The sequence below is a fragment of the Diceros bicornis genome, chromosome 36 (genome assembly GCF_020826845.1).
Source record: "Diceros bicornis minor isolate mBicDic1 chromosome 36, mDicBic1.mat.cur, whole genome shotgun sequence".
In the NCBI taxonomy this organism is placed as follows: Eukaryota; Metazoa; Chordata; class Mammalia; order Perissodactyla; family Rhinocerotidae; genus Diceros; species Diceros bicornis.
In genome coordinates this window covers 36522538-36546152 of record NC_080775.1, presented here as the reverse complement: position 1 = coordinate 36546152, position 23615 = coordinate 36522538, and positions in this window count along the sequence as shown.

The window sequence follows — 23615 nt, the reverse complement described above, 5'->3', positions numbered from 1 at the left end:
CTGGTCATCTTTGAAATACCTATACAAACTTGTTCCTACATAGTAACTTGCAACTTTGAATGAGAATGTGCTTGCTTGCAGCAACGTGCTATATGTTCTAAATGCCCGAATTGGGAATCTGTGTCAAAACTTTGTTAGGAATTATGTGATCCTTACTACCTGGAAGTAAGGGAGATGGAGCATGAAGTTATTTCTAGGAGTTGGACACATACCAAGTTTAGCTCAGTTCTGGGCATCTTAGAAATACCTATACAAACTTGTTCCTACATAGTAACTTGCAACTTTGAATGAGAATTGCTTGCTTACAGCAACGTGCTATATGCTCTGAATGCCCGAAAAGGGAATCAGTGTCAAAACTTTGTTAGGAATTATGGGATCCTTACTAGCTGGAAGTAAGTGAGATGGGGAATGAAGTTATTTCTAGGAGTTGGAGACATACAACGTTTAGCTCAGTTCTGGGCATCTTTGAAATACCTATACAAACTTGTTCCTACATAGTAACTTGCAACTTTGAATGAGAATGTGCTTGCTTACAGCAACGTGCTATATGTTCTGAATGCCCGAATTGGGAATCTGTGTCAAAACTTTGTTAGGAATTATGTTATCCTTACAAGCTGGAAGTAAGGGTGATGGGGCATGAAGTTATTTCTAGGAGTTGGACACATACCAAGTTTAGCTCAGTTCTGGGCATCTTTGAAATACCTATACAAACTTGTTCCTACATAGTAACTTGCAACTTTGAATGAGAATGTGCTTGCTTACAGCAACGTGCTATATGTTCGGAATGCCCGAATTGGGAATCTGTGTCAAAACTTTGTTAGGAATTATGTGATCCTTACTAGATGGAAGTAAGTGAGATGGGGCATGAAGTTATTTCTAGGAGTTGGACACATACCAACTTTAGCTCAGTTCTGGGCATCTTTGAAATACCTATACAAACTTGTTCCTACATAGTAACTTGCAACTTTGAATGAGAATGTGCTTGCTTACAGCAACGTGCTATATGTTCTGAATGCCCGAATTCGGAATCTGTGTCAAAATTTGTTAGGAATTATGTGATCCTTACTAGCTGGAAGTAAGGGAGTTAGGGCATGAAGGTATTTCTAGGAGTTGGACACATACCAAGTTTAGCTCAGTTCTGGGCATCTTTGAAATACCTATACAAACTTGTTCCTACATAGTAACTTGCATCTTTGAATGAGAATGTGCTTGCTTACAGCAACGTGCTATATGTTCTGAATGCCCGAATTGGGAATCTGTGTCAAAACTTTGTTAGGAATTATGTGATCCTTACTAGCTGGAAGGAAGGGAGTTGTGGCAGTTGGGGCATGAATGTATTTCTAGGAGTTGGACACATACAATGTTTAGCTCAGTTCTGGTCATCTTTGTAATACCTATACAAACTTGTTCCTACATAGTAACTTGCAACTTTGAATGAGAATGTGCTTGCTTACAGCAACGTGCTATATGTTCTGAATGCCCGAATTGGGAATATGTGTCAAAACTTTGTTAGGAATTATGTGATCCTTACTAGCTGGAAGTAAGGGAGATGGGGCATGAAGCTATTTCTAGGAGTTGGACACAAACCAAGTTTAGCACAGTTCTGGGCATCTTAGAAATACCTATATAAACTTGTTCCTACATAGTAACTTGCAACTTTGAATGAGAATTGCTTGCTTACAGCAACGTGCTATATGCTCTGAATGCCCGAAAAGGGAATCAGTGTCAAAACTTTGTTAGGAATTATGGGATCCTTACTAGCTGGAAGTAAGTGAGATGGGGCATGAAGTTATTTCTAGGAGTTGGAGACATACAACGTTTAGCTCAGTTCTGGGCATCTTTGAAATACCTATACAAACATGTTCCTACATAGTAACTTGCATCTTTGAATCAGAATGTGCTTGCTTACAGCAACGTGCTATATGTTCTGAATGCCTTAATTGGGAATCTGTGTCAAAACTTTGTTAGGAATTATGTGATCCTTACTAGCTGGAAGTAAGGGAGATGGGGCATGAAGTTATTTCTAGGAGTTTGAGACATACCAAGTTTAGCTCAGTTCTGGGCATCTTTGAAATACCTATACAAACTTGTTCTTACATAGTAACTTGCAACTTTGAATGAGAATGTGCTTGCTTACAGCAACGTGCTATATGTTCTGAATGCCCGAATTGGGAATCTGTGTCAAAACTTTGTTAGGAATTATGTGATCCTTACTAGCTGGAAGGAAGGGAGTTGTGGCAGTTGGGGCATGAATGTATTTCTAGGAGTTGGACACATACAATGTTTAGCTCAGTTCTGGTCATCTTTGTAATACCTATACAAACTTGTTCCTACATAGTAACTTGCAACTTTGAATGAGAATGTGCTTGCTTACAGCAACGTGCTATATGTTCTGAATGCCCGAATTGGGAATCTGTGTCAAAACTTTGTTAGGAATTATGTGATCCTTACTAGCTGGAAGGAAGGGAGTTGTGGCAGTTGGGGCATGAATGTATTTCTAGGAGTTGGACACATACAATGTTTAGCTCAGTTCTGGTCATCTTTGTAATACCTATACAAACTTGTTCCTACATAGTAACTTGCAACTTTGAATGAGAATGTGCTTGCTTACAGCAACGTGCTATATGTTCTGAATGCCCGAATTGGGAATATGTGTCAAAACTTTGTTAGGAATTATGTGATCCTTACTAGCTGGAAGTAAGGGAGATGGGGCATGAAGCTATTTCTAGGAGTTGGACACAAACCAAGTTTAGCACAGTTCTGGGCATCTTAGAAATACCTATATAAACTTGTTCCTACATAGTAACTTGCAACTTTGAATGAGAATTGCTTGCTTACAGCAACGTGCTATATGCTCTGAATGCCCGAAAAGGGAATCAGTGTCAAAACTTTGTTAGGAATTATGGGATCCTTACTAGCTGGAAGTAAGTGAGATGGGGCATGAAGTTATTTCTAGGAGTTGGAGACATACAACGTTTAGCTCAGTTCTGGGCATCTTTGAAATACCTATACAAACATGTTCCTACATAGTAACTTGCATCTTTGAATCAGAATGTGCTTGCTTACAGCAACGTGCTATATGTTCTGAATGCCTTAATTGGGAATCTGTGTCAAAACTTTGTTAGGAATTATGTGATCCTTACTAGCTGGAAGTAAGGGAGATGGGGCATGAAGTTATTTCTAGGAGTTTGAGACATACCAAGTTTAGCTCAGTTCTGGGCATCTTTGAAATACCTATACAAACTTGTTCTTACATAGTAACTTGCAACTTTGAATGAGAATGTGCTTGCTTACAGCAACGTGCTATATGTTCTGAATGCCCGAATTGGGAATCTGTGTCAAAACTTTGTTAGGAATTATGTGATCCTTACTAGCTGGAAGGAAGGGAGTTGTGGCAGTTGGGGCATGAATGTATTTCTAGGAGTTGGACACATACAATGTTTAGCTCAGTTCTGGTCATCTTTGTAATACCTATACAAACTTGTTCCTACATAGTAACTTGCAACTTTGAATGAGAATGTGCTTGCTTACAGCAACGTGCTATATGTTCTGAATGCCCGAATTGGGAATATGTGTCAAAACTTTGTTATTAATTATGTGATCCTTACTAGCTGGAAGTAAGGGAGATGGGGCATGAAGCTATTTCTAGGAGTTGGACACAAACCAAGTTTAGCACAGTTCTGGGCATCTTAGAAATACCTATATAAACTTGTTCCTACATAGTAACTTGCAACTTTGAATGAGAATTGCTTGCTTACAGCAACGTGCTATATGCTCTGAATGCCCGAAAAGTGAATCTGTGTCAAAACTTTGTTAGGAATTATGGGATCCTTACTAGCTGGAAGTAAGTGAGATGGGGAATGAAGTTATTTCTAGGAGTTGGAGACATACAACGTTTAGCTCAGTTCTGGGCATCTTTGAAATACCTATACAAACTTGTTCCTACATAGTAACTTGCAACTTTGAATGAGAATGTGCTTGCTTACAGCAACGTGCTATATGTTCTGAATGCCCGAATTGGGAATCTGTGTCAAAACTTTGTTAGGAATTATGTGATCCTTACAAGCTGGAAGTAAGGGTGATGGGGCATGAAGTTATTTCTAGGAGTTGGACACATACCAAGTTTAGCTCAATTCTGGGCATCTTTGAAATACCTATACAAACTTGTTCCTACATAGTAACTTGCAACTTTGAATGAGAATGTGCTTGCTTACAGCAACGTGCTATATGTTCGTAATGCCCGAATTGGGAATCTGTGTCAAAACTTTGTTAGGAATTATGTGATCCTTACTAGCTGGAAGTAAGGGAGATGGGGCATGAAGTTATTTCTAGGAGTTGGAGACATACCACGTTTAGCTCAGTTCTTGGCATCTTTGAAATACCTATATAAACTTGTTCCTACATAGTAACTTGCATCTTTGAATGAGAATCTGCTTGCTTACAGCAACGTTCTATAGGTTCTGAATGCCTTACTTGGGAATCTGTGTCAAAACTTTGTTAGGAATTATGTGATCCTTACTAGCTGGAAGTAACGGAGATGGGGCATGAAGTTATTTCTAGGAGTTGGACACATACCAAGATTAGCTCAGTTCTGGGCATCTTTGAAAGACCTATACAAACTTGTTCCTACATGGTAACTTGCAATTTTGAATGAGAATCTGCTTGCTTACAGCAACGTGCTATATGTTCTGAATGCCCGAATTGGGAATCTGTGTCAAAACTTTGTTAGTAATTATGTGATCCTTACTAGCTGGAAGTAAGGGAGATGGGGCATGAAGTTATTTCTAGGAGTTGGAGACATACTACATTTAGCTCAGTTCTGGGCATCTTTGAAATACCTATACAAACATGTTCCTACATAGTAACTTGCATCTTTGAATGAGAATGTGCTTGCTTACAGCAACGTGCTATATGTTCTGAATGCCTTAATTGGGAATCTGTGTCAAAACTTTGTTAGGAATTATGTGATCCTTACTAGCTGGAAGTAAGGGAGATGGGGCATGAAGTTATTTCTAGGAGTTGGACACATACCACGTTTAGCTCAGTTCTGGGCATCTTTGAAATACCTATACAAACTTGTTCTTACATAGTAACTTGCAAATTTGAATGAGAATCTGCTTGCTTACAGCAACGTGCTATATGTTCTGAATGTCCGAATTGGGAATCTGTGTCAAAACTTTGATAGGAATTATGTGATCCTTACAAGCTAGAAGTAAGGGAGATGGGGCATGAAGTTATTTCTAGGAGTTGGACACATACCAAGTTTAGCTCAGATCTGGGCATCTTTGAAATACCTATACAAATTTATTCCTACATAGTAACTTGCAACTTTGAATGAGAATGTGCTTGCTTACAGCAACGTGCTATATGTTCTGAATGCCCGAATTGGGAATCTGTGTCAAAACTTTGTTAGGAATTATGTGATCCTTACTAGCTGGAAGTAAGTGAGATGGGGCATGAAGTTATTTACAGGAGTTGGACACATACCAACTTTAGCTCAGTTCTGGGCATCTTTGAAATACCTATACAAACTTGTTCCTACATAGTAACTTGCAACTTTGAATGAGAATGTGCTTGCTTACAGCAACGTGCTATATGTTCTGAATGCCCGAATTCGGAATCTGTGTCAAAATTTGTTAGGAATTATGTGATCCTTACTAGCTGGAAGTAAGGGAGTTAGGGCATGAAGGTATTTCTAGGAGTTGGACACATACCAAGTTTAGCTCAGTTCTGGGCATCTTTGAAATACCTATACAAACTTGTTCCTACATAGTAACTTGCATCTTTGAATGAGAATGTGCTTGCTTACAGCAACGTGCTATATGTTCTGAATGCCCGAATTGGGAATCTGTGTCAAAACTTTGTTAGGAATTATGTGATCCTTACTAGCTGGAAGTAAGGGAGATGGGGCATGAAGTTATTTCTAGGAGTTGGAGACATACCAAGTTTAGCTCAGTTCTGGGCATCTTTGAAATACCTATACAAACTTGTTCCTACATAGTAACTTGCAACTTTGAATGAGAATGTGCTTGCTTACAGCAATGTTCTGTTGCTATATGTTCTGAATGCCCGAATTGGGAATCTGTGTCAAAACTTTGTTAGGAATTATGTGATCCTTACTAGCTGGAAGTAAGGGAGATTGGGCATGAAGTTATTTCTAGGAGTTTGAGACATACCAAGTTTAGCTCAGTTCTGGGCATCTTTGAAATACCTATACAAACTTGTTCTTACATAGTAACTTGCAACTTTGAATGAGAATGTGCTTGCTTACAGCAACGTGCTATATGTTCTGAATGCCCGAATTGGGAATCTGTGTCAAATCTCTGTTAGGAATTATGTGATCCTTACTAGCTGGAAGTAAGGGAGATGGGCCATGAAGTTATTTCTAGGAGTTGGACACATACCAAGTTTAGCTCAGTTCTGGGCATCTTTGAAATACCTATACAAACTTGTTCTTACATAGTAACTTGCATCTTTGAATGAGAATGTGCTTGCTTACAGCAACGTGCTATATGTTCTGAATGCCCGAATTGGGAATCTGTGTCAAAACTTTGTTAGGAATTATGTGATCCTTACTAGCTGGAAGTAAGGGAGTTGGGGCAGTTGGGGCATGAAGTTATTTCTAGGAGTTGGACACATACCAAGTTTAGCTCAGTTCTGGGCATCTTTGAAATACCTATACAAACTTGTTCTTACATAGTAACTTGCAACTTTGAATGAGAATCTGCTTGCTTACAGCAACGTGCTATATGTTCTGAATGCCCGAATTGGGAATCTGTGTCAAAACTTTGATAGGAATTATGTGATCCTTACTAGCTAGAAGTAAGGGAGATGGGGCATGAAGTTATTTCTAGGAGTTGGACACATACCAAGTTTAGCTCAGATCTGGGCATCTTTGAAATACCTATACAAACTTATTCCTACATAGTAACTTGCAAATTTGAATGAGAATGTGCTTGCTTACAGCAACGTGCTATATGTTCTGAATGCCCGAATTGGGAATCTGTGTCAAAACTTTGTTAGGAATTATGTGATCCTTACTAGCTGGAAGTAAGGGAGATGGGGCATGAAGTTATTTCTAGGAGTTGGACACATACCAAGTTTAGCTCAGTTCTGGGCATCTTTGAAATACCTATGCAAACTTGTTCCTACATAGTAACTTGCATCTTTGAATGAGAATGTGCTTGCCTACAGCAACGTGCTATATGTTCTGAATGCCCGAATTGGCAATCTGTGTCAAAACTTTGTTAGGAATTATGTGATCCTTACTAGCTGGAATTAAGGGAGTTGGGGCATGAAGCTATTTCTAGGAGTTGGACACAAACCAAGTTTAGCACAGTTCTGGGCATCTTAGAAATACGTATACAAACTTCTTCCTACATAGTAACTTGCAACTTTGAATGAGAATTGCTTGCTTACAGCAACGTGCTATATGCTCTGAATGCCCGAAAAGGGAATCTGTGTCAAAACTTTGTTAGGAATTATGTGATCCTTACTAGCTGGAAGTAAGTGAGATGGGGCATGAAATTATTTCTAGGAGTTGGACACATACCAAGTTTAGCTCAGTTCTAGGCATCTTTGAAATACATACACAAACTTGTTCCTACATAGTAACTTGCAACTTTGAATGAGAATGTGCTTGCTTACAGCAACGTGCTATATGTTCTGAATGCCCGAATAGGGAATCTGTGTCAAAACTGTTAGAAATTATGTGATCCTTACTAGATGGAAGTAAGGGAGTTGGGGCATGAAGGTATTTCTAGGAGTTGGACACATACCAAGTTTAGCACAGTTCTGGGCATCTTTGAAATACCTATACAAACTTGTTCCTACATAGTAACTTGCAACTTTGAATGAGAATGTGCTTGCTTACAGCAACGTGCTATATGTTCTGAATGCCCGAATTGGGAATCTGTGTCAAAACTTTGTTAGGAATTATGTGATCCTTACCAGCTGGAAGTAAGGGAGTTGGGGCATGAAGTTATTTCTAGGAGTTGGAGACATACCAAGTTTAGCTCAGTTCTGGGCATCTTTGAAATACATACACAAACTTGTTCCTACATAGTAACTTGCAACTTTGAATGAGAATGTGCTTGCTTACAGCAACGTGCTATATGTTCTGAATGCCCGAATAGGGAATCTGTGTCAAAACTGTTAGAAATTATGTGATCCTTACTAGATGGAAGTAAGGGAGTTGGGGCATGAAGGTATTTCTAGGAGTTGGACACATACCAAGTTTAGCACAGTTCTGGGCATCTTTGAAATACCTATACAAACTTGTTCCTACATAGTAACTTGCAACTTTGAATGAGAATGTGCTTGCTTACAGCAACGTGCTATATGTTCTGAATGCCCGAATTGGGAATCTGTGTCAAAACTTTGTTAGGAATTATGTGATCCTTACCAGCTGGAAGTAAGGGAGTTGGGGCATGAAGTTATTTCTAGGAGTTGGAGACATACCAAGTTTAGCTCAGTTCTGGGCATCTTTGAAATACCTATACAAACTTGTTCTTACATAGTAACTTGCAACTCTGAATGAGAATGTGCTTGCTTACAGCAACGTGCTATATGTTCTGAATGCCCGAATTGGCAATCTGTGTCAAAACTTTATTAGGAATTATGTGATCCTTACTAGCTGGAAGTAAGGGAGTTGGGGGAGTTTGGGCATGAAGTTATTTCTAGGAGTTGGACACATACAACGTTTAGCTCAGTTCTGGGCATCTTTGAAATACCTATACAAACTTGTTCCTACATAGTAACTTGCAACTTTGAATGAGAATGTGCTTGCTTGCAGCAACGTGCTATATGTTCTGAATGCCCGAAATGGGAATCTGTGTCAAAACTTTGTTAGGAATTATGTGATCCTTACTACCTGGAAGTAAGGGAGATGGAGCATGAAGTTATTTCTAGGAGTTGGACACATACCAAGTTTAGCTCAGTTCTGGGCATCTTTGAAATACCTATACAAACTTGTTCCTTACTAGTAACTTGCATCTTTGAACGACAATGTGCTTGCTTACAGCAACGTGCTATATGTTCTGAATGCCCGAATTGGGAATATGTGTCAAAACTTTGTTAGGAATTATGTGATCCTTACTAGCTGGAAGTAAGGGAGATGGGTCATGAAGTTATTTCTAGGAGTTGGAGACATACCAAGTTTAGCTCAGTTCTGGGCATCTTTGAAATACCTATACAAACTTGTTCCCACATATTAACTTGCAACTTTGAATGAGAATGTGCTTGCTTACAGCAACGTGCTATATGTTCTGAATGCCCCAATTGGGAATATGTGTCAAAACTTTGTTAGGAATTTGTGATCCTTACTAGCTGGAAGTAAGGGAGATGGGGCATGAAGCTATTTCTAGGAGTTGAACACAAACCAAGTTTAGCACAGTTCTGGGCCTCTTAGAAATACCTATACAAACTTGTTTCTACATAGTAACTTGCAACTTTGAATGAGAATCTGCTTGCTTACAGCAACGTGCTATATGTTCTGAATGCCCGAATTCGGAATCTGTGTCCAAATTTGTTAGGAATTATGTGATCCTTACTAGCTGGAAGTAAGGGAGTTAGGGCATGAAGGTATTTCTAGGAGTTGGACACATACCAAGTTTAGCTCAGTTCTGGGCATCTTTGAAATACCTATACAAACTTGTTCCTACATAGTAACTTGCATCTTTGAATGAGAATGTGCTTGCTTACAGCAACGTGCTATATGTTCTGAATGCCCGAATTGGGAATCTGTGTCAAAACTTTGTTAGGAATTATGTGATCCTTACTAGCTAGAAGTAAGGTAGATGGGGCATGAAGTTATTTCTAGGAGTTGGAGACATACCAAGTTTAGCTCAGTTCTGGGCATCTTTGAAATACCTATACAAACTTGTTCCTACATAGTAACTTGCAACTTTGAATGAGAATGTGCTTGCTTAGGGCAACGTGCTATATGTTCTGAATGCCCGAATTGGGAATCTGTGTCAAAACTTTGTTAGGAATTATGTGATCCTTACTAGCTGGAAGTAAGGGAGATGGGGCATGAAGTTATTTCTAGGAGTTGGAGACATACCAAGTTAGCTCAGTTCTGGGCATCTTTGAAATACCTATACAAACTTGTTCCTACATAGTAACTTGCAACTTTGAATGAGAATGTGCTTGCTTACAGCAACGTGCTATATGTTCTGAATGCCCGAATTGGGAATCTGTGTCAAATCTTTGTTAGGAATTATGTGATCCTTACTAGCTGGAAGTAAGGGAGATGTGCCATGAAGTTATTTCTAGGAGTTGGACACATACCAAGTTTAGCTCAGTTCTGGGCATCTTTGAAATACCTATACAAACTTGTTCTTACATAGTAACTTGCATCTTTGAATGAGAATGTGCTTGCTTACAGCAACGTGCTATATGTTCTGAATGCCCGAATTGGGAATCTGTGTCAAAACTTTGTTAGGAATTATGTGATCCTTACTAGCTGGAAGTAAGGAAGTTGGGGCAGTTGGGGCATGAAGGTATTTCTAGGAGTTGGACACATACAATGTTTAGCTCAGTTCTGGTCATCTTTGAAATACCTATACAAACTTATTCCTACATAGTAACTTGCAACTTTGAATGAGAATGTGCTTGCTTGCAGCAACGTGCTATATGTTCTGAATGCCCGAATTGGGAATCTGTGTCAAAACTTTGTTAGGAATTATGTGATCCTTACTACCTGGAAGTAAGGGAGATGGAGCATGAAGTTATTTCTAGGAGTTGGACACATACCAAGTTTAGCTCAGTTCTGGGCATCTTTGAAATACCTATACAAACTTGTTCCTACATAGTAACTTGCATCTTTGAACGAGAATGTGCTTGCTTACAGCAACGTGCTATATGTTCTGAATGCCCGAATTGGGAATATGTGTCAAAACTTTGTTAGGAATTATGTGATCCTTACTAGCTGGAAGTAAGGGAGATGGGTCATGAAGTTATTTCTAGGAGTTGGAGACATACCAAGTTTAGCTCAGTTCTGGGCATCTTTGAAATACCTATACAAACTTGTTCCCACATATTAACTTGCAACTTTGAATGAGAATGTGCTTGCTTACAGCAACGTGCTATATGTTCTGAATGCCCGAATTGGGAATATGTGTCAAAACTTTGTTAGGAATTATGTGATCCTTACTAGCTGGAAGTAAGGGAGATGGGGCATGAAACTATTTCTAGGAGTTGGACACAAACCAAGTTTAGCACAGTTCTGGGCATCTTAGAAATACCTATACAAACTTGTTCCTACACAGTAACTTGCAACTTTGAATGAGAATTGCTTGCTTACAGCAACGTGCTATATGCTCTGAATGCCCGAATTGGGAATCTGTGTCAAAACTTTGATAGGAATTATGTGATCCTTACTAGCTAGAAGTAAGGGAGATGGGCCATGAAGTTATTTCTAGGAGTTGGACACATATCAAGTTTAGCTCTGATCTGGGCATCTTTGAAATACCTATACAAACTTATTCCTACATAGTAACTTGCAAATTTGAATGAGAATGTGCTTGCTTACAGCAACGTGCTATATGTTCTGAATGCCCGAATTGGGAATCTGTGTCAAAACTTTGTTAGGAATTATGTGATCCTTACTAGCTGGAAGTAAGGGAGATGGGGCATGAAGTTATTTCTAGGAGTTGGACACATACCAAGTTTAGCTCAGTTCTGGGCATCTTTGAAATACCTATACAAACTTGTTCCTACATAGTAACTTGCATCTTTGAACGAGAATGTGCTTGCTTACAGCAACGTGCTATATGTTCTGATTGCCCGAATTGGGAATATGTGTCAAAACTTTGTTAGGAATTATGTGATCCTTACTAGATGGAAGTAAGGGAGTTGGGGCATGAAGGTATTTATAGGAGTTGGACACATACCAAGTTTAGCACAGTTCTGGGCATCTTTGAAATACCTATACAAACTTGTTCCTTCATAGTAACTTGCAACTTTGAATGAGAATGTGCTTGCTTACAGCAACGTGCTATATGTTCTGAATGCCCGAATTCGGAATCTGTGTCAAAATTTGTTAGGAATTATGTGATCCTTACTAGCTGAAGTAAGGGAGTTAGGGCATGAAGGTATTTCTAGGAGTTGGACACATACCAAGTTTAGCTCAGTTCTGGGCATCTTTGAAATACCTATACAAACTTGTTCCTACATAGTAACTTGCATCTTTGAATGAGAATGTGCTTGCTTACAGCAACGTGCTATATGTTCTGAATGCCCGAATTGGGAATCTGTGTCAAAACTTTGTTAGGAATTATGTGATCCTTACTAGCTGGAAGTAAGGGAGATGGGGCATGAAGTTATTTCTAGGAGTTGGAGACATACCAAGTTTAGCTCAGTTCTGGGCATCTTTGAAATACCTATACAAACTTGTTCCTACATAGTAACTTGCAACTTTGAATGAGAATGTGCTTGCTTACAGCAATGATCTGTTGCTATATGTTCTGAATGCCCGAATTGGGAATCTGTGTCAAAACTTTGTTAGGAATTATGTGATCCTTACTAGCTGGAAGTAAGGGAGATGGGGCATGAAGTTATTTCTAGGAGTTTGAGACATACCAAGTTTAGCTCAGTTCTGGGCATCTTTGAAATACCTATACAAACTTGTTCTTACATAGTAACTTGCAACTTTGAATGAGAATGTGCTTGCTTACAGCAACGTGCTATATGTTCTGAATGCCCGAATTGGTAATCTGTGTCAAAACTTTGTTAGGAATTATGTGATCCTTACTAGCTGGAAGGAAGGGAGTTGGGGCAGTTGGGGCATGAATGTATTTCTAGGAGTTGGACACATACAATGTTTAGCTCAGTTCTGGTCATCTTTGTAATACTTATACAAACTTGTTCCTACATAGTAACTTGCAACTTTGAATGAGAATGTGCTTGCTTACAGCAACGTGCTATATGTTCTGAATGCCCGAATTGGGAATATGTGTCAAAACTTTGTTAGGAATTATGTGATCCTTACTAGCTGGAAGTAAGGGAGATGGGGCATGAAGCTATTTCTAGGAGTTGGACACAAACCAAGTTTAGCACAGTTCTGGGCATCTTAGAAATACCTATATAAACTTGTTCCTACATAGTAACTTGCAACTTTGAATGAGAATTGCTTGCTTACAGCAACGTGCTATATGCTCTGAATGCCCGAAAAGTGAATCTGTGTCAAATCTTTGTTAGGAATTATGGGATCCTTACTAGCTGGAAGTAAGTGAGATGGGGAATGAAGTTATTTCTAGGAGTTGGAGACATACAATGTTTAGCTCAGTTCTGGGCATCTTTGAAATACCTATACAAACTTGTTCCTACATAGTAACTTGCATCTTTGAATGAGAATGTGCTTGCTTACAGCAACGTGCTATATGTTCTGAATGCCCGAATTGGGAATCTGTGTCAAAACTTTGTTAGGAATTATGTGATCCTTACTAGATGGAAGTAAGGGAGTTGGGGCATGAAGGTATTTCTAGGAGTTGGACACATACCAAGTTTAGCACAGTTCTGGGCATCTTTGAAATACCTATACAAACTTGTTCCTTCATAGTAACTTGCAACTTTGAATGAGAATGTGCTTGCTTACAGCAACGTGCTATATGTTCTGAATGCCCGAATTCGGAATCTGTGTCAAAATTTGTTAGGAATTATGTGATCCTTACTAGCTGGAAGTAAGGGAGTTAGGGCATGAAGGTATTTCTAGGAGTTGGAGACATACCAAGTTTAGCTCAGTTCTGGGCATCTTTGAAATACCTATACAAACTTGTTCCTACATAGTAACTTGCATCTTTGAATGAGAATGTGCTTGCTTACAGCAACGTGCTATATGTTCTGAATGCCCGAATTGGGAATCTGTGTCAAAACTTTGTTAGGAATTATGTGATCCTTACTAGCTGGAAGTAAGGGAGATGGGGCATGAAGTTATTTCTAGGAGTTGGAGACATACCACGTTTAGCTCAGTTCTGGGCATCTTTGAAATACCTATACAAACTTGTTCCTACATAGTAACTTGCAACCTTGAATGAGAATGTGCTTGCTTACAGCAACGTGCTATATGTTCTGAATGCCAGAATTGGGAATCTGTGTCAAATCTCTGTTAGGAATTATGTGATCCTTACTAGCCAGAAGTAAGGGAGATGGGCCATGAAGTTATTTCTAGGAGTTGGACACATACCAAGTTTAGCTCAGTTCTGGGCATCTTTGAAATACCTATACAAACTTGTTCTTACATAGTAACTTGCATCTTTGAATGAGAATGTGCTTGCTTACAGCAACGTGCTATATGTTCTGAATGCCCGAATTGGGAATCTGTGTCAAAACTTTGTTAGGAATTATGTGATCCTTACTAGCTGGAAGTAAGGGAGTTGGGGCAGTTGGGGCATGAAGGTATTTCTAGGAGTTGGACACATACAATGTTTAGCTCAGTTCTGGTCATCTTTGAAATACCTATACAAACTTGTTCCTACATAGTAACTTGCAACTTTGAATGAGAATGTGCTTGCTTGCAGCAACGTGCTATATGTTCTGAATGCCCGAATTGGGAATCTGTGTCAAAACTTTGTTAGGAATTATGTGATCCTTACTACCTGGAAGTAAGGGAGATGGAGCATGAAGTTATTTCTAGGAGTTGGACACATACCAAGTTTAGCTCAGTTCTGGGCATCTTTGAAATACCTATACAAACTTGTTCCTACATAGTAACTTGCATCTTTGAACGAGAATGTGCTTGCTTACAGCAACGTGCTATATGTTCTGAATGCCCGAATTGGGAATATGTGTCAAAACTTTGTTAGGAATTATGTGATCCTTACTAGCTGGAAGTAAGGGAGATGGGTCATGAAGTTATTTCTAGGAGTTGGAGACATACCAAGTTTAGCTCAGTTCTGGGCATCTTTGAAATACCTATACAAACTTGTTCCCACATATTAACTTGCAACTTTGAATGAGAATGTGCTTGCTTACAGCAACGTGCTATATGTTCTGAATGCCCGAATTGGGAATATGTGTCAAAACTTTGTTAGGAATTATGTGATCCTTACTAGCTGGAAGTAAGGGAGATGGGGCATGAAGCTATTTCTAGGAGTTGGACACAAACCAAGGTTAGCACAGTTCTGGGCATCTTAGAAATACCTATACAAACTTGTTCCTACATAGTAACTTGCAACTTTGAATGAGAATTGCTTGCTTACAGCAACGTGCTATATGCTCTGAATTCCCGAAAAGGGAATCAGTGTCAAAACTTTGTTAGGAATTATGGGATCCTTACTAGCTGGAAGTAAGTGAGATGGGGCGTGAAGTTATTTCTAGGAGTTGGAGACATACAACGTTTAGCTCAGTTCTGGGCATCTTTGAAATACCTATACAAACATGTTCCTACATAGTAACTTGCATCTTTGAATCAGAATGTGCTTGCTTACAGCAACGTGCTATATGTTCTGAATGCCTTAATTGGGAATCTGTGTCAAAACTTTGTTAGGAATTATGTGATCCTTACTAGCTGGAAGTAAGGGAGATGGGGCATGAAGTTATTTCTAGGAGTTGGACACATACCAAGTTTAGCTCAGTTCTGGGCATCTTTGAAATACCTATACAAACTTGTTCTTACATAGTAACTTGCAACTTTGAATGAGAATCTGCTTGCTTACAGCAACGTGCTATATGTTCTGAATGCCCGAATTGGGAATCTGTGTCAAAACTTTGATAGGAATTATGTGATCCTTACTAGCTAGAAGTAAGGGAGATGGGGCATGAAGTTATTTCTAGGAGTTGGACACATACCAAGTTTAGCTCAGATCTGGGCATCTTTGAAATACCTATACAAACTTATTCCTACATAGTAACTTGCAAATTTGAATGAGAATGTGCTTGCTTACAGCAACGTGCTATATGTTCTGAATGACCGAATTGGGAATCTGTGTCAAAACTTTGTTAGGAATTATGTGATCCTTACTAGCTGGAAGTAAGGCAGATGGGGCATGAAGTTATTTCTAGGAGTTGGACACATACCAAGTTTAGCTCAGTTCTGGGCATCTTTGAAATACCTATGCAAACTTGTTCCTACATAGTAACTTGCATCTTTGAATGAGAATGTGCTTGCCTACAGCAACGTGCTATATGTTCTGAATGCCCGAATTGGCAATCTGTGTCAAAACTTTGTTAGGAATTATGTGATCCTTACTAGCTGGAATTAAGGGAGTTGGGGCATGAAGCTATTTCTAGGAGTTGGACACAAACCAAGTTTAGCACAGTTCTGGGCATCTTAGAAATACGTATACAAACTTGTTCCTACATAGTAACTTGCAACTTTGAATGAGAATTGCTTGCTTACAGCAACGTGCTATATGCTCTGAATGCCCGAATTGGGAATCTGTGTCAAAACTTTGTTAGGAATTATGTGATCCTTACTAGCTGGAAGTAAGTGAGATGGGGCATGAAATTATTTCTAGGAGTTGGACACATACCAAGTTTAGCTCAGTTCTAGGCATCTTTGAAATACCTATACAAACTTGTTCCTACATAGTAACTTGCAACTTTGAATGAGAATGTGCTTGCTTACAGCAACGTGCTATATGTTCTGAATGCCCGAATAGGGAATCTGTGTCAAAACTGTTAGAAATTATGTGATCCTTACTAGATGGAAGTAAGGGAGTTCGGGCATGAAGGTATTTCTAGGAGTTGGACACATACCAAGTTTAGCACAGTTCTGGGCATCTTTGAAATACCTATACAAACTTGTTCCTACATAGTAACTTGCAACTTTGAATGAGAATGTGCTTGCTTACAGCAACGTGCTATATGTTCTGAATGCCCGAATTGGGAATCTGTGTCAAAACTTTGTTAGGAATTATGTGATCCTTACCAGCTGGAAGTAAGGGAGTTGGGGCATGAAGTTATTTCTAGGAGTTGGAGACATACCAAGTTTAGCTCAGTTCTGGGCATCTTTGAAATACCTATACAAACTTGTTCTTACATAGTAACTTGCAACTTTGAATGAGAATGTGCTTGCTTACAGCAACGTGCTATATGTTCTGAATGCCCGAATTGGCAATCTGTGTCAAAACTTTATTAGGAATTATGTGATCCTTACTAGCTGGAAGTAAGGGAGTTGGGGCAGTTTGGGCATGAAGGTATTTCTAGGAGTTGGACACATACAACGTTTAGCTCAGTTCTGGGCATCTTTGAAATACCTATACAAACTTGTTCCTACATAGTAACTTGCAACTTTGAATGAGAATGTGCTTGCTTGCAGCAACGTGCTATATGTTCTGAATGCCCGAATTGGGAATCTGTGTCAAAACTTTGTTAGGAATTATGTGATCCTTACTACCTGGAAGTAAGGGAGATGGAGCATGAAGTTATTTCTAGGAGTTGGACACATACCAAGTTTAGCTCAGTTCTGGGCATCTTTGAAATACCTATACAAACTTGTTCCTACATAGTAACTTGCATCTTTGAACGACAATGTGCTTGCTTACAGCAACGTGCTATATGTTCTGAATGCCCGAATTGGGAATATGTGTCAAAATTTTGTTAGGAATTATGTGATCCTTACTAGCTGGAAGTAAGGGAGATGGGTCATGAAGTTATTTCTAGGAGTTGGAGACATACCAAGTTTAGCTCAGTTCTGGGCATCTTTGAAATACCTATACAAACTTGTTCCCACATATTAACTTGCAACTTTGAATGAGAATGTGCTTGCTTACAGCAACGTGCTATATGTTCTGAATGCCCGAATTGGGAATATGTGTCAAAACTTTGTTAGGAATTATGTGATCCTTACTAGCTGGAAGTAAGGGAGATGGGGCATGAAGCTATTTCTAGGAGTTGAACACAAACCAAGTTTAGCACAGTTCTGGGCCTCTTAGAAATACCTATACAAACTTGTTCCTACATAGTAACTTGCAACTTTGAATGAGAATCTGCTTGCTTACAGCAACGTGCTATATGTTCTGAATGCCCGAATTCGGAATCTGTGTCCAAATTTGTTAGGAATTATGTGATCCTTACTAGCTGGAAGTAAGGGAGTTAGGGCATGAAGGTATTTCTAGGAGTTGGAGACATACCAAGTTTAGCTCAGTTCTGGGCATCTTTGAAATACCTATACAAACTTGTTCCTACATAGTAACTTGCATCTTTGAATGAGAATGTGCTTGCTTACAGCAACGTGCTATATGTTCTGAATGCCCGAATTGGGAATCTGTGTCAAAACTTTGTTAGGAATTATGTGATCCTTACTAGCTAGAAGTAAGGGAGATGGGGCATGAAGTTATTTCTAGGAGTTGGAGACATACCAAGTTTAGCTCAGTTCTGGGCATCTTTGAAATACCTATACAAACTTGTTCCTACATAGTAACTTGCAACTTTGAACGAGAATGTGCTTGCTTACAGCAACGTGCTATATGTTCTGAATGCCCGAATTGGGAATCTGTGTCAAAACTTTGTTAGGAATTATGTGATCCTTACTAGCTGGAAGTAAGGGAGTTGGGGCATGAAGGTATTTCTAGGAGTGTGACACATACCAAGTTTAGCACAGTTCTGGGCATCTTTGAAATACCTATACAAACTTGTTCCTTCATAGTAACTTGCAACTTTGAATGAGAATGTGCTTGCTTACAGCAACGTGCTATATGTTCTGAATGCCCGAATTCGGAATCTGTGTCAAAATTTGTTAGGAATTATGTGATCCTTACTAGCTGGAAGTAAGGGAGTTAGGGCATGAAGGTATTTCTAGGAGTTGGACACATACCAAGTTTAGCTCAGTTCTGGGCATCTTTGAAATACCTATACAAACTTGTTCCTACATAGTAACTTGCATCTTTGAATGAGAATGTGCTTGCTTACAGCAACGTGCTATATGTTCTGAATGCCCGAATTGGGAATCTGTGTCAAAACTTTGTTAGGAATTATGTGATCCTTACTAGCTGGAAGTAAGGGAGATGGGGCATGAAGTTATTTCTAGGAGTTGGAGACATACCAAGTTTAGCTCAGTTCTGGGCATCTTTGAAATACCTATACAAACTTGTTCCTACATAGTAACTTGCAACTTTGAATGAGAATGTGCTTGCTTACAGCAATGTTCTGTTGCTATATGTTCTGAATGCCCGAATTGGCAATCTGTGTCAAAACTTTATTAGGAATTATGTGATCCTTACTAGCTGGAAGTAAGGGAGTTTGGGCAGTTTGGGCATGAAGGTATTTCTAGGAGTTGGACACATACAACGTTTAGCTCAGTTCTGGGCATCTTTGAAATACCTATACAAACTTGTTCCTACATAGTAACTTGCAACTTTGAATGAGAATGTGCTTGCTTGCAGCAACGTGCTATATGTTCTGAATGCCCGAATTGGGAATCTGTGTCAAAACTTTGTTAGGAATTATGTGATCCTTACTACCTGGAAGTAAGGGAGATGGAGCATGAAGTTATTTCTAGGAGTTGGACACATACCAAGTTTAGCTCAGTTCTGGGCATCTTTGAAATACCTATACAAACTTGTTCCTACATAGTAACTTGCATCTTTGAACGACAATGTGCTTGCTTACAGCAACGTGCTATATGTTCTGAATGTCCGAATTGGGAATATGTGTCAAAACTTTGTTAGGAATTATGTGATCCTTACTAGCTGGAAGTAAGGGAGATGGGTCATGAAGTTATTTCTAGGAGTTGGAGACATACCAAGTTTAGCTCAGTTCTGGGCATCTTTGAAATACCTATACAAACTTGTTCCCACATATTAACTTGCAACTTTGAATGAGAATGTGCTTGCTTACAGCAACGTGCTATATGTTCTGAATGCCCGAATTGGGAATATGTGTCAAAACTTTGTTAGGAATTATGTGATCCTTACTAGCTGGAAGTAAGGGAGATGGGGCATGAAGCTATTTCTAGGAGTTGAACACAAACCAAGTTTAGCACAGTTCTGGGCCTCTTAGAAATACCTATACAAACTTGTTCCTACATAGTAACTTGCAACTTTGAATGAGAATCTGCTTGCTTACAGCAACGTGCTATATGTTCTGAATGCCCGAATTCGGAATCTGTGTCCAAATTTGTTAGGAATTATGTGATCCTTACTAGCTGGAAGTAAGGGAGTTAGGGCATGAAGGTATTTCTAGGAGTTGGAGACATACCAAGTTTAGCTCAGTTCTGGGCATCTTTGAAATACCTATACAAACTTGTTCCTACATAGTAACTTGCATCTTTGAATGAGAATGTGCTTGCTTACAGCAACGTGCTATATGTTCTGAATGCCCGAATTGGGAATCTGTGTCAAAACTTTGTTAGGAATTATGTGATCCTTACTAGCTAGAAGTAAGGGAGATGGGGCATGAAGTTATTTCTAGGAGTTGGAGACATACCAAGTTTAGCTCAGTTCTGGGTATCTTTGAAATACCTATACAAACTTGTTCCTACATAGTAACTTGCAACTTTGAATGAGAATGTGCTTGCTTACAGCAACGTGCTATATGTTCTGAATGCCCGAATTGGGAATCTGTGTCAAAACTTTGTTAGGAATTATGTGATCCTTGCTAGCTGGAAGTAAGGGAGATGGGGCATGAAGTTATTTCTAGGAGTTGGACACATACCAAGTTTAGCTCAGTTCTGGGCATCTTTGAAATACCTATACAAACTTGTTCCTGCATAGTAACTTGCATCTTTGAATGAGAATGTGCTTGCCTACAGCAACGTGCTATATGTTCTGAATGCCCGAATTGGCAATCTGTGTCAAAACTTTGTTAGGAATTATGTGATCCTTACTAGCTGGAATTAAGGGAGTTGGGGCATGAAGCTATTTCTAGGAGTTGGACACAAACCAAGTTTAGCACAGTTCTGGGCATCGTAGAAATACGTATACAAACTTGTTCCTACATAGTAACTTGCAAATTTGAATGAGAATTGCTTGCTTAGAGCAACGTGCTATATGCTCTGAATGCCCGAAAAGGGAATCTGTGTCAAAATTTTGTTAGGAATTATGTGATCCTTACTAGCTGGAAGTAAGTGAGATGGGGCATGAAATTATTTCTAGGAGTTGGACACATACCAAGTTTAGCTCAGTTCTAGGCATCTTTGAAATACCTATACAAACTTGTTCCTACATAGTAACTTGCAACTTTGAATGAGAATGTGCTTGCTTACAGCAACGTGCTATATGTTCTGAATGCCCGAATAGGGAATCTGTGTCAAAACTGTTAGAAATTATGTGATCCTTACTAGATGGAAGTAAGGGAGTTGGGGCATGAAGGTATTTCTAGGAGTTGGACACATACCAAGTTTAGCACAGTTCTGGGCATCTTTGAAATACCTATACAAACTTGTTCCTACATAGTAACTTGCAACTTTGAATGAGAATGTGCTTGCTTACAGCAACGTGCTATATGTTCTGAATGCCCGAATTGGGAATCTGTGTCAAAAGTTTGTTAGGAATTATGTGATCCTTACCAGCTGGAAGTAAGGGAGTTTGGGCATGAAGTTATTTCTAGAAGTTGGAGACATACCAAGTTTAGCTCAGTTCTGGGCATCTTTGAAATACCTATACAAACTTGTTCTTACATAGTAACTTGCAACTTTGAATGAGAATGTGCTTGCTTACAGCAACGTGCTATATGTTCTGAATGCCCGAATTGGGAATCTGTGTCAAAACTTTATTAGGAATTATGTGATCCTTACTAGCTGGAAGTAAGGGAGTTGGGGCAGTTTGGGCATGAAGGTATTTCTAGGAGTTGGACACATACAACGTTTAGCTCAGTTCTGGGCATCTTTGAAATACCTATACAAACTTGTTCCTACATAGTAACTTGCAACTTTGAATGAGAATGTGCTTGCTTGCAGCAACGTGCTATATGTTCTGAATGCCCGAATTGGGAATCTGTGTCAAAACTTTGTTAGGAATTATGTGATCCTTACTACCTGGAAGTAAGGGATATGGAGCATGAAGTTATTTCTAGGAGTTGGACACATACCAAGTTTAGCTCAGTTCTGGGCATCTTTGAAATACCTATATAAACTTGTTCCTACATAGTAACTTGCATCTTTGAATGAGAATCTGCTTGCTTACAGCAACGTGCTATATGTTCTGAATGCCCGAATTGGGAATATGTGTCAAAACTTTGTTAGGAATTATGTGATCCTTACTAGCTGGAAGTAAGGGAGATGGGGCATGAAGTTATTTCTAGGAGTTGGACACATACCATGTTTAGCTCAGTTCTGGGCATCTTTGAAATACCTATACAAACTTGTTCCCACATATTAACTTGCAACTTTGAATGAGAATGTGCTTGCTGACAGCAACGTGCTATATGTTCTGAATGCCCGAATTGGGAATCTGTGTCAAAATTTGTTAGGAATTATGTGATCCTTACTAGCTGGAAGTAAGGGAGTTGGGGCACTAAGGTATTTCTAGGAGTTGGACACATACCAAGTTTAGCACAGTTCTGGGCATCTTTGAAATACCTATACAAACTTGTTCCTTCATAGTAACTTGCAACTTTGAATGAGAATGTGCTTGCTTACAGCAACGTGCTATATGTTCTGAATGCCCGAATTAGGAATCTGTGTCAAAATTTGTTAGGAATTATGTGATCCTTACTAGCTGGAAGTAAGGGAGATGGGGCATGAAGTTATTTCTAGGAGTTGGAGACATACCAAGTTTAGCTCAGTTCTGGGCATCTTTGAAATACCTATACAAACTTGTTCCTACATAGTAACTTGCAACTTTGAATGAGAATGTGCTTGCTTACAGCAATGTTCTGTTGCTATATGTTCTGAATGCCCGAATTGGCAATCTGTGTCAAAACTTTATTAGGAATTATGTGATCCTTACTAGCTGGAAGTAAGGGAGTTGGGGCAGTTTGGGCATGAAGGTATTTCTAGGAGTTGGACACATACAACGTTTAGCTCAGTTCTGGGCATCTTTGAAATACCTATACAAACTTGTTCCTACATAGTAACTTGCAACTTTGAATGAGAATGTGCTTGCTTGCAGCAACGTGCTATATGTTCTGAATGCCCGAATTGGGAATCTGTGTCAAAACTTTGTTAGGAATTATGTGATCCTTACTACCTGGAAGTAAGGGAGATGGGTCATGAATTTATTTCTAGGAGTTGGAGACATACCAAGTTTAGCTCAGTTCTGGGCATCTTTGAAATACCTATACAAACTTGTTCCCACATATTAACTTGCAACTTTGAATGAGAATGTGCTTGCTTACAGCAACGTGCTATATGTTCTGAATGCCCGAATTGGGAATATGTGTCAAAACTTTGTTAGGAATTATGTGATCCTTACTAGCTGGAAGTAAGGGAGATGGGGCATGAAGCTATTTCTAGGAGTTGAACACAAACCAAGTTTAGCACAGTTCTGGGCCTCTTAGAAATACCTATACAAACTTGTTCCTACATAGTAACTTGCAACTTTGAATGAGAATCTGCTTGCTTACAGCAACGTGCTATATGTTCTGAATGCCCGAATTCGGAATCTGTGTCCAAATTTGTTAGGAATTATGTGATCCTTACTAGCTGGAAGTAAGGGAGTTAGGGCATGAAGGTATTTCTAGGAGTTGGAGACATACCAAGTTTAGCTCAGTTCTGGGCATCTTTGAAATACCTA